Source organism: Phalacrocorax carbo, chromosome 7 (assembly GCF_963921805.1).
Source record: "Phalacrocorax carbo chromosome 7, bPhaCar2.1, whole genome shotgun sequence".
Classification (NCBI taxonomy): Eukaryota; Metazoa; Chordata; class Aves; order Suliformes; family Phalacrocoracidae; genus Phalacrocorax; species Phalacrocorax carbo.
In genome coordinates this window covers 28,233,842-28,246,513 of record NC_087519.1, presented here as the reverse complement: position 1 = coordinate 28,246,513, position 12,672 = coordinate 28,233,842, and the positions used below count along the sequence as shown (strand labels likewise).

General features: G+C 38.9%; 1 protein-coding gene across 3 annotated transcripts in view; it reads left to right on the top strand.

The window, feature by feature from the left end:
- LIMS2 (LIM zinc finger domain containing 2) overlaps window positions 1–12,672 on the top strand; it is a 43,434-nt gene that overhangs the window by 560 nt on the left and 30,202 nt on the right. The window contains exon 1 of one of the 3 annotated variants that reach the window (XM_064457255.1): window positions 4,348–4,367. The exons of the other annotated variants lie outside the window; for them this stretch is intronic. The gene's annotated coding sequence lies outside the window, so the exon portion shown is untranslated. Of the gene's footprint in view, window positions 1–4,347; window positions 4,368–12,672 lie in introns of those variants that run through there. 3 annotated transcript variants of the gene reach the window in all.

Sequence of the window (12,672 nt, the reverse complement as noted above, 5' to 3'; positions counted from 1 at the left end):
CGGCGCTGACAGCCTGCTCCCGCTGTGTGTCGCACTTCGGGGCGCCTCTGATCTACACGTTGCCCTCTGCTCACACATTCGGTCTCCTCTTTTTCGGGCTGGCCTTGGAATTACATGTTCCAAGAGCTGTTTAAATCTGGAGCTTGGTTCTCCTCCTACGCTGTCTGACACTGGAGAACTCTGTGAAGTCACGTAATTGACAGAAGTAAATGAGAAAAGCAGTGGGGAAGGCATTTACTGGCTTCTTCCGTGGGTTTGCACAAATGCTTTAGTGTCTCTGGTCACTGTGTTCTCCCATCTGCAAAATAAAACCCAGACGTTACAATGCAATTTGTGAAAATAAGCTTGCTTTTGTAAATGCCCTGAACATGCATGAGAAGTAATATTAAAATTGGTAGGATATCATTTTTAGGATAGTCACCCTGAATGTCCTCCTGAATGCTGCTGTTGGTATTGTAATCCTGAAGCATTGCTTTTCGACTAGGAATACTGAAATGGATCTGGAGTAGTTTGTGTACAAGTATTCATTTTTCTTTTGTGTAAACTCTTGACGTTGGTGTTATGCAGCTTCTATTCGATGTAGGTCGTGTTTAGTGGGTTGTTAGGTATGAGAATGTACTGAATAATTGCTATATCCTCAGCTATGATTTGGGTGAGTGTTATTTTTGCTCTCTGTGATGATGAATTGGATGTTGATGGGTGGTTTTACATGCTCAAATCACTTTTGTTTTTTGCCTCCTGTCTTGACATTACTTTGTCTTTTCTGTCTTAATGGTCCCTTTTTTGTTCTTCTGACATGTGAAATAAGTGTGTATTTACAAGTTTCCTTACAGCTAGAGGAAGACTCAAGAGTCTTAAATGTTCACAGGTCACGGTTACCCATGCAGCTCCTAAATGGGGACAAGATGGGGAGGACTTGGGAAGAATTGTGGCTGTATGAACCAGTTGATTTTATTTTTGTAGAACTGTGGTGTAGTACTGTTTAGAATGACATGTTTATCTCACGTGAAATTGCTCAGCTGCAGAGGACAGTGCCTGTGGACAGTAATCCTTGTTGTCTTCTCTGCATGCTTCCTCAGAAATCTACCTATTAAGGTTCAACACTATATTCAGAGAGAAGCTATGACGTGAAGCGTGAGGCTTGGTAGAGAGTTCCAAGATAGCTGAGGCACTGCAGAGTGTGCAGTTCTTCAGCGTAATGCAGAATTTCAGTCTCCTTTTCCTCAGATGTACTTCAGAGCGTTGTTAAAATGAGCGGGCTGTGGCTTTAGCTTTTGAAAAGTGAATGCAAGTGTTACTTAATGTCTTCAGAAATGTTTGTCCCAGAAAGTTTGTCAGCTATGAAAATTCCTAAATTTCTGTCTGCTGTTGTTCCTAGGACAGAATGATTAACTGCTCTATCAGACAGCAATTCAGCTGACTTTTTCCTTGGTAATAGTATAATCCATTTAGGGTAGCAGTTTCCCAGCAAAACAAAATTTGTACTTTTCAGTGTGTGTGAAACATTGCGTTGTTCATCATGACCTTGCATGACCAATGCCATTTGACAGACACTATGTTGTTTTCAGGCTGGGACAGACTCCTAAGTCCTTAGAAAGAATTCAGTATCCAGAACATACTTCCTTAGATCCACCTACAGGTCACTCTGCAGAACTGTGGCCAGATGTTTGATGTTTGTTATGTGATAGGTCTTAAAATCTGTCAACATTACGTAATCGAATGTTCTCCAGCTTTTGAAATTCAGGGTTTTCAGGGTTCCAGGAAGAGATGAACTGTTTCACAGCTGGAGCATCCCCACAGTGTCAATCATGGGAACCTTTCAGAGCTGGGAATGTGACATAAACGCGCCTCTGGTCTTGAAACTGTTGACGCAGGGAAGGGAATGATTTTGTTGTGTTACAGCGTGTTAAAGCAAAGACTGGAGAACATGAAGTGCTGACACATTATTCTTTTTCACTTCACCTTTCTTGTCAAATAGAAACAAAAAGACTTGCTTTCAGGTACTATGATTACTGATGCATCATCAGTGATTAAGATAGATGAAAAATAACCCCATTTTAATTTTTAAGTGTTTTGTCCCGTTTAGCTGTAGAGGGTGTCTCCTGAATTTAAATAGTTGCAGTAATTTGATTTACTGATTTTTAGCATTAGGGAAAAACATAATTCCAGAAAATACAAAGAAAGATGTGCACTTCTATGTATTCATAGTAGAAAATTATTAAAAATAGGTGTCTATTTAGCAAATGAAATTCAAATATTACACGTATCGCAAGTTACATTGTTACAATGTGAGTATTGTGTTTTGTTACAGAAATCAGCAAAGTAGATCATTGGAATTTGCAAATAGTAATTCTGACTGCCATACCTTGGCTGAGCTATTTCATTTCTCTGTGTCTTGACTAAATTGGCTGATATAGTCCCTAATTTCAAGAGCAGTCTGTGGTTTAAAGGGAAGCTGTTAACTTAACCCCAAAAAAAAGAATCACCCTTTCTTTGACTATATCTGTTCCAAGTAAGATCCAAAGATAACAAGACAGAAAGAAATTATATATATGTATTTTAGTTTTATTAAGTTACATGCTGTTTAACTACATTTGGAAATAAACTCTGCATAAGAGATAATGTGTTAAGCAACCTTTCTATATTTTGCAGTGTTGAGAAGTACAATTTATGTGATTTTTTTTTTTGGTGCCTTTAGAAGTATACTATGGTACTCTCTTACCAATGAGTAAGTTAGACTGCTTCTGTAATTTGTATTTGATGTCTTTGGTCTGTCTCTCCATTTTGATTTTTGCCTTTTCAAGGATTGTTGGGGTTTGGTGGGGGATGTTTTGGTGGTTGTTTTTTTGTTTGGTTGGGGGGTTTCTGTTGGGATTTTTTGGGGGTTGGTTGGGGTTTTTTTTGATACTGTGCTTTGCCCTTTTGTCTTTGTTGTTTGCGATGGACTTATTCCTAAGAAAGAGGATCAGTGAATGACTAGTGAACAAAACATTGTCAAATGCCCAAAGTAGAAAATAAACCAGAATTGAAGATAATTTTCTTTAAGACTTTACTGCTGTGGTGTTGATTAGAAAACATAAAGGTAAAAAATGCCTGTGCTGCTTTATTTTGCCTTTAGAAATTAATCTAATACAAAGCCCAAGGAAAAATGTTTCCTAAGTGCATGTTTCGGGCATAATTATTTTTGTAAGAAATTTTTGTTATCACTATACTTGGTCTAATTGGGATCTGGATACGCCTATGTACTTCCTGCAGTCAACAAAAGAAGAACAGCTGCATTCACAGATCCGCTTATTGATTGTTCCTAATCCAGTTGAGGTAAGAAATAAGAATATATTATTTTCGATTAGGCTAGCATTTGACTAGTTGCTTTTTAATTCAGTAGAGAGCTGCTGCTGTGCATGTGCTCCATTTTATGAAGCAATTGCAAGTAAAGTGGTTTGAAGGAGGAGGAGGGAGTATAAAGGTTGATAATATTAAGAAAGGTTCTTGGTGCTGACTAAAAAGTACCTGCATCAAACTAAGAGATGTCTCATGTCTCTAAGTTATAAGCAGCCATTTCTGCTCTTCTGGGTTGAAAAATGTGGATTTAATCTTATTATCTTTCCATCTAAATCTGCTCTCTGAGGCTCTCTAGTTAGAATTTAGCTTGTTGGAAGGTCCTCAGTACTCTGTGGTGGAGACATGGAGGTGCTTCTTTGATGAGAACTTGTTAATGCCGAAGAGAAGTCTAGCTTTCTTTGCTTTGGCCCAGAAAGTAACCAGCTGTAAGGTTTTGGCATCGACCCTGTCTCTTAAAAGTGATCTGTCAAGAGGGAAAGAAAAACAAACCCATGCATTTTCACTTTTTATGTGCAAGGCAGCAAGAGAGGAATGAGTGAGCAAGCTTGTACTGGGGGATGGGAAGACAGGATGGTTATTGTTTCGAATTCCCCCCCCCCCCTTCAATCCCCTCATCTTCCCCTTTGAAGAAGAGAGTCATACTTTTCTGTGGAAGAGTGGTTATTTGAAAACCAATAAAGTCATGTCATATGAGTCAGAAGGGTAAAAGCTTAGGTTGTTTGAGAGAGGAGATTTTTAGCCAGATTGCTTGAGGTTAAGGGAGACTAATGTTGAAGTGATTTAATATTTTGCTTTGTGCTAAAAGTAAAAAGGTGATTTAATATTACATTTTAAAAGTGTTTTATTGCTCTAAAATTTAAAGGGTCAGCAAAAACACCCTGTATGGAGGACATTTTTCTTCTTTCATGAAGTTGAAATGCATAAAGCACACATGCAACTCTGAAGGAAGTGATAGTGGCAGATTGCTGTCAGAGGTCAGGAGCCTGAAACTCCCAATGAAATGCGGGTGAATTGTAGGTTTGGAGGTTAGTGATTGCTAGTTTTGAAAGCATGATGTTCTTTATTTGTGCCTGTTCTCTAGGTCCCATTAAATCCTGTTTTTCTTTAAAGGATGGAAGGGATCTCTGCTGGTTTGTACTCATTTAGTACTTATGAAGTCCTTGCTTCTACTTTTTTTTTTCCCCTCTATAGCTTGCCAGGCTGTAGTCATAGAATATGTTTTGCTCTCATGCTACAAAAATCCTAATTTTTTTAGAATTTACTAAAAAATAATGTGTTGGTAATGACTCTTGAGATGTTTTTCATGGTGATGCTGATCATATGACACTGACTCAGATGTTCCCATCCTCCAGTCCTTTTCCTTTGTTCTCTTAAAAATTGACTTCTTTATTCTCAAATTTTTACTCTTTCTGCCACCCTATATCAGCTCAAGCCATTTGTGCTCTGTGATCCTCTTTCTCTCTTGCAGGGGTGGGTGGAGAGGGGGAGTAGTAGAAAGGGCAAACTCCTGTTTGAAGGCCCTGTTTAGTTCCCAGCAGAGCTCTGGAGGCTGGAATGCCAAGTATGTTCCATCTCCCTGCTTCCTGGCCCTCTGCTGCTTGCCACTTCCACAGATTGGAGTGTGTCCAGAGAGCAAAAGTCTTCACTTTTTTTTTTTGTTTTTTGGAATATGCTTTATCCAAATGGAAGGACCAGTTCTGTTGTTTGAGGTATTCTTAAGACATTGCGTGATGCAGCAGCCTGCAGGGAACCACTTCAGAGATGGAAGGGTCAGATGCTGATCTGCAGTAAAGTGTTCATTGTCAAAAGATCTAGTAATTGATTTTGCTTTTCTGATTCTTTGTTGCTTTGATCAGAGAGGCTTCTTGAATTAAGTGGATTAATTACATGAAGACTCGGGATTTTTTTTTATTTCACTTATGAAATTTATACATATATATTATGCAAGTCTAACACAGAATTAGTTGCTGATGTAGATGCCTATGTGCTGGCCTAAATAGGTAGTTACTAGTAGAATACAGGAGAGAGGTTGTCTGATCTTTTAAGACTGTAGCAGAATGGCAGATGAATTGTAAGAAACAATGCTCAAGCAGGAGTCTATGCATCCTGCTTTAGCTCTTCTAAAATATAAAGACAACTCCCAAAAGGAAGGTGACTCATTGAATATGTGTTGCTAGTGTCCGCTACAGTAGTCTCTCTGCATTCCCCTTCACAGTGGTATTGGGTACCATGGCTGGCCTGAGACTTCGGGGGTTGGCATCCTCCAAACTTTTTCAGCGCCGGCAGGATCGGCTAAGTGGCACAGGGTCACTCCTGAGCAACAGGACAGATACAGCAGCTGGGATACGTGGGTATGTCTCCGAGATGAAGGGAATGGTATTGTTGAAGCATTTTCCAGGATTTGATAGATGTTTGGTTTTGTGGTGGGTTTTTTTTTATTTAAAGCGGGAATTGTCTGCACACAGCCAGAGGGGATGAGGTCTGTTTATTTTCATTTCCAAGTAGATTATGAAAGAAAGGACTTTCCTGATGAGGAAGCTTTCAGTTTTTAACAATAACAGGAAAGCAACAATGGATAACCTTTCCTGTTTCAAAGCACTGTACTAGGCTGTTCAGAACCAACATTATTGCTAGTCCTGTTGACGGTGAAGTATTTGGGCACTGTGGGAATAAAGACATGGTGCAATGCAGTAATTTTTCAAACTGCCGATAAAATTCTATTGTTCCTCAATTTTTAGGGCTCAGTAGTCCACTTCTTCACCTATACTGTTAATAGCAAGCTAGTTGAATTTAGTTTTTGTAAATAACTCCAGTCCAGCAGAAACTGAAACTTCCAGTTGTAGCTCCTTCTTGAGACTTTTTAGAACACATCAACCAAAGCTTCTTAAATCTGCCAAGATAATTCCATTACTTGATTTGATAATTAGCCTTCCTGTACTTGCTTCAGATCAGAATTTTACTTTATCAGTTTTAATTGAAGTTAATTTTGGGCAGGAGAGAAATTAATAGGGGTTAAATATAACTTAGCTTCTTGCATTTTGGGAGGACTGTGAGCTGTGGCAGCAGCTATATGGGATCTGAACTCTGTCACTGGGGAGAGCAGTGAACATGCAGGAGAAGAGGTTGTTTTCTGGCAGTCAAAAGTTTTGAATTTCAGTCTTGTCTTAGCTGGAGAGAGACCTGATGTTTACCTGTAATCAAGCAATTGGTTTGGCTTCTCAGTTTGAACTGTAGATCCCTCACTCTAGAACCTTACTTTTCCCACTATTTTCCTTTTCACCTATAGCTACTATAGTTTAACCTATAGTTAGTTGATAAATCTTCAGTTTTTCCGACATGAAGTTGTGGGTGTGAGTGTATGAGAATTTAGTGAGGAGGGGAGTAAGAAGGTAGTGAAAGAAATTTTGATGCCATTGAGTGGAGTGGATGCTGTTCAGGAAGAATTAGCATAGAAGGGACTGGTGAGAGAAAAGAAAATGAGCATTGAAAAAGCAGCAGTGGAACACAAACAGCAGAGTGTGAGCTAAAGATAGGAAGGATGAGGAGATAAATGCCCAGACACAGTCATCTCACATTGTCAAAATGTAATTTGCTTTCAGTTATTTGACTGTGTTTCTCTGTCACTTGTAAGAGCCTTCCAGAAAGAAGGTGAAGGCATGATATTTTTTCCTATGATTTCCAATTATTATTCGTAATAATTTTTTCTAAGTTTGCAAACTTGACAAATTTTTCAAGCCTTTTTTTTTAAGAGTTTAAAACTCTCTCTTTAGTAGATGTACTTAATCCGCTATGCAGAAAGAATGCCCTTTTCTGAACAGAGTATTTGTAGTGTGTTACACTAGTATGTTTTGCAGGAGAGCAAGGTTAATTCTTGTTTACCTTCTGTGTCAGCTAGATTTCAGGGGCTGGCACTTGGTGTTTGCAAAATGCTTATCTGTGTGAGAGCTCTCTTTTTTAAACCTATGTTATTAAGTGTTCTGTATGGGGCTGCTAGAGGAGGTGATCTGGGCAGCACTGGCATAGCAATGCTGACAGTAGTGCTTCTCCAAATGCACTGAGTCAGGCTTGGTCACGTTAGTAAATCTAGAAAGAGTAGAGTGGGGCAAGGAGCTTGCTCTGAAGCCGAGTGCAACTAGGACTACAGGGATCCTGGTGCTAGGTAGGAGAGTGCTCAGGGGCTGCTACTGCGCTGTGTTGAGGGAGAGAGGCTGTGTATGTATTGCTGTGGTGACACATGTACAGAGCAAGGCAGACTGTGCCTGCATATAAACTATATGCTCCCAGTGATTTAGGGGTGAAGTGTTCTGTAAATTTAATACGTTTTTCACATCATAGTTCTTGAAGTGAAGTATACATAAAGCCACATATTCTGGTTTTACTCAACAGATGACTGGTCTGAAGATTATAATCTGAAGGTTGTAATTTGAGATTTTTGTCTCCTGAATTATTTGTATTTTATCCACAATTTTTGAGCTACTGATAATTTTTGCTTCTCCCTCCTGATAGTTTATGTTCTTCAGGCAGATGGGAGTGATCCAAAAATTGTTTTTGCTAGTTGATGATAATTGATGAAGACATTTGGGAATGATCTGTTTGACCAGTGCGGGTAAACAAACATCCCGTTTTAGCTCCTTTGAGATAACCGAAGTGAAGAAGAGAAAGATTAAATATGTGTAAGAAGTTACTTATCAAATAGAGATTGTGGGTGAAGTGGTACATGCTTGATAATAAAACAGTGTTTTTCCTGTGGAAGAGGTATAATCTGTTTAAAACCTGTGCATTTCTTTATGTTGTTGATGTCTCCCTGGGCTGAGTGAACACTGCTAAATGTGTGTCTTTTTAACTAATTGGTCATTGTATTGCATTGCACTGAGAGGGGCTACCAAGTACACATGGCATGGGATTTTTTTCTGTGTAATTACCAACAGACTTTCATTGCCCCTGCTGGTCTCAAAGGTCTACCTGATTGTGGCTTCCCCTGCAGGCTACCCATATAGACATTGTATTCTGTTCTCCGCTGAAATGTATGAACAAATGGAATTTTTTTTTTAAACCCCTGGCCTCTACTATTAGCAAATTGCTGTTGCTGGTAGGCTAAGGAGATGCGGAGCCATAAAGATTTTTTTTCCATATTGTCACCATAAGTTGCATTTGTATGGGTTGTTTTTTCATTATTTATTTTGGTTATCCCTGTGTAGTAAATAAGAACAAAAAGTGTTTATTCCATTGAGAGATTGGGGGCTGCATGGTCAAGGAAGATATGCTGAGAGAAACACTATTCATTTCTTACTTAGCCAGATGAAGAAACATTTAAATAGGGAATTAACTGAAAATTCAATGTGATCAGAAGGAGAAATACTGAAAATGTTAAGCTATGCACATAGTTTTGTCAAATGCACAACATATCAGACATTGAACAAATTAGATTTTTTTTTCTCTGACATTTTATGACAAGTTAAATAATAACCTTAAAGAAGTTAAATGCGTTTGGGAAAGTTATCCAGATAAAAGTCAATTGCAGTGAAGAGATTTCAGAAGAATTTAATGAACTTATACCTTTACTCTTTCTTTTTCTTGGTATTAGTCATTACCTGTGAAATGAATCATAAAGTCTGGTATTATCCCAACAAATTTTTTTTTTGTCTTTGTCAACTTTAAGGACTTAAAGCCACAAATCCTCAACCATGCTATGGGGATGGGAAGAAGCCCTTCTCCCTGAGTGTTCTGATTTTTATCTTAGCTACTGGCATCTGTGATATACAGAAGTGGTGGTAGCTTTCTAGGTTTTTGACTTTTCTTAGGCATCTGTATGAGTATACATACTGGAAATGACTGTGTAAATGTTATCATATAGTGAAATCTTCTGTATACAATAGTTTCTACTGGTAGACCAGAATGAGCGGAGAATACCTTTCTAGGATTCCCTAGCATAGGTATGGTGCGTCTCTGCTGAGGTTTGGGCAATACCCTGGGCTCTTGTATCTTGAAATGTTGTCATCTTTTCTTTTTGTAGTATCAGTAAGGTTTTTGGTCATCTCAGTATTGAAGTAATTCAGCATTCAGCATTGTGATGGAGGAGAACTGCCTTTGACACTAAAACCAAAAAGCTTTCAAGACCAGTTAAAGAAAACTGAGTTTTTGGACTGGGCTGTTCTGACAGAAGCGCTCCTTGTGCCTGCACTTTCTTTCTTGCACCTGATAGAGTCTGAGACTGTTCATCTGTTCTGCTTGTTGTCTAGCTGTCTGGTTCATTTTGTCTTGCATCTGTGTTTAAGATATTGAATTCTAAACTGCAAAGGCCAGAGCTTCTGTTGTACTCTCTTAGTAGTGCAAGTATTAGATTTGCTTTTTTTCCTCAACCTGTCACCGCTGCTGTATCCCTGTGGGCAAATGTTTAAAAAATAAGGTAACAGTACAGAAGCTTGTAGCATTTTAACCAGCTTTCTTAGTATTTAAGTCCACACCCCACCCCAGCCACCCACCCTTTTTTTTTCCTGTAGTGATACAGGCCCAATTTCCTGAATCTGAGAATATGATATAAAGATATGACATTTGCCAGTCCAATAATATAGAAAACCACTGTTTTTTGGAACATAGATCCATACTGACTTCAGTAAATTTTGTACTTTGACAAAGATAATTTGTTAAAGATACGGCACATAATGATGAAAGATTGGAAGAAGCTTTGTTTGAGCACTTGTGTTTTTTGGGTTTGCACAGGACAGGATAACTTCAGGATGTTGAGCAGGTCATGTTTTAATAGCGTTTCCTGTCTTTGTGTCACCAGCTTATTGTTAAAACAGAGGAAGATTCTGTATTTTACTGAATTGCAGAAAATGAGTGAGCAAACAGAATACAACGAGAACTCCATATTGGCAACTGTCCTTTGTGAGAAAGCTTCAGATCTAAATATCTTACAGTTGACAAAGCTAGTCAAACTTTCATGGTCACTCTTGGCACCACCATCAAAAGGATGGTTTTGGCATTGCTCTTCCTCTCCCCATGCTGCTGGCACAAGTGTTCTTGCAGCAGTGGTAGTAAACTGAATCATAAAACTGCTCCAAATTAGAACTGTCCTCCCTCCCCCTTCCAGCCTTTTTTATTTTTAACTTTGAGCTAGTTGACTAAATGTTTTTGAACAGGAGAAGGGTTCACAAGGGTGCGTAGCTAAGGGAGATAAAGAAACTATGGCATATGTGAAAGTCACAGTTTTGAATAAATACGAAGTCATACCTTTGTGATAATTAATTTAGCCTTAAACGGAATTCCAATTAAAGTTTACAATTTATTGAATAGAGACAAGCAAGCAGCGCTGGATGCACGGGGGATCCTTCCGCCTAGCGTGCATACCGTCATACAAAACTACAGGGTTTATATTCAGTTACTTAATTAATAACAATTAGTAAAAACGCACCTAAGTTTACACTCATTGGTCAGTGATAAGCATCCCACTTGCCGTTGGTCAGCCGTATTTAAATTAGCCACGCTTGCCATGTAGATTAGCACGCATGCTCTTTATGGGTGTGGGGGGGGCAAGTCTTTTTGGTCCTGAATTGGGTCGGTGGTCGCAATCTCCCCCTGCCGGAATTACCTTTCCCCCTGTTTCCATGCTTCAGCGGCTTCTGAGCCAAGAAGTTCCCTGTTATCACTACTGGCTGATTTGTGGCCTTCCCTTATCTTGTCACTCTCCTTTGTAGCAGGATGTTTCCACTGTTAGTCCTTGAAGTTCTACTGAGTTATATTCTTTTAGGAGGCTTCTTGTCAATGAAGCATTCATTGCTAATGCCCTCTTGTCTGGCCTAAGCATTATTTATTATCTTGTTAAAATTCTCAGGTGTTAGTTTCTACTCCTAACTAAAATTCTTTCTTAACAACTAACTTAACAAATTGCCAATCACTATTCCAAGCATTAAGACAGTTAACAAGTCAGTTGAGCGGCCCTCGGTTACACAGGCACCAACAGAACGGTCAAATGTTAGAGGGTCACACTCCCCCGTGTGGCCCTAGCATTGTTCCATATTGACATGAATCAGATGAACACAATTTACAACCCCTCATCTTCTTTTTTCATGGCATTGATTCGTGTGGTTTTTTTTTTCCAATCGAGTCAATACTTGCTGAATTGGTATCAATTTCGGGTCTTCTTTTGTCTTTAATATCATCAGGGAATGAGTTTTCTTTTGCCTTGTTTCTGGATTAACAGGTATTGCAGTTATCTGCATTCCTTGTATAACCGAGTGTATTATTCTAGTAAAACAGGGTATTAAACATGGAATTATTAACAGTCCTCCACATATCCCCAATACAGCTATTCCAATTTTAGTAAGCCAATTACCGCCCATAAAGTCCCCCCCCAATCCTCCTAGATTGATTCCATTCTAAGTTTGAACTGGGACGTGTGCTATTTTCTTAATTTGTTTTACAAGTTCGTTTACAGCTTTTCCTTCATCATCTATTTCTAAACAACAGTTACTAAGGTTAAATTTTCCACAAACTCCTCTTTCTTGTGCTAGCAAATAATCCAAAGCTAAGCGGTTTTGATACAAAGCAGTTCTCATTTTGGTGTTCTGTTTTGCAATTAATCCAAGTGCATCTCCAGTCTTATTTACAACTATTTCTACCACAGCCTGTAATCTATTCTATTTAGCCTATATATTGGGGTCCTGTAGCCCCAGGATCCATCCTCTGCCCATGTAGCTGGATCATAATAAGCAATAATTCTCTCTGGAGGCCATTCATTATCTTTCCAATTTCCAATTTGTAAGCTCTGCTTATGACGCCTTTTTCTTAACTCATCAGCCTCAACATACACTTGGACTCCCAGTCGCTCTCCCCGACTTATGGGTAACAGGAAAAAACTGGGTCTTATAGTTCCCAATACACAAGATCCTGTCCAATTCTTCGGCAAATATGCATAAGCCAGTTTGCCGCAAATCCAATACTGTCCTTCAGGAGTTGGCCAACCATTTGGTATGTTTGTTCCATTGGTCCAATTCTTAGATTGATCATTCATCTCCAGTGGGTTTCCCCACTTATCCCAATTGTTCTGAGTTTCATTCCATAGGTAACCTCCCTCACACTCTAGATTACCTACTGGTCTTCCATTGTCTTTTAGATTCTGCCAGCAAGTCCTTCCAATTATACTTGTCTGAAGCACCCATTGTTGTTTCCTATTACTCTTTCCCATTGTTTTCCAGACTTGGGGGTTACTTATATTGCTCTCCATAGCCTCCCATGGCCATCGTTTACCTTGGTTTGTTCCACCACAAACATAACAATTGGTTACATTCAATGACTTAGCAATGTTTTCAGCAAGATTTATAAATAGAT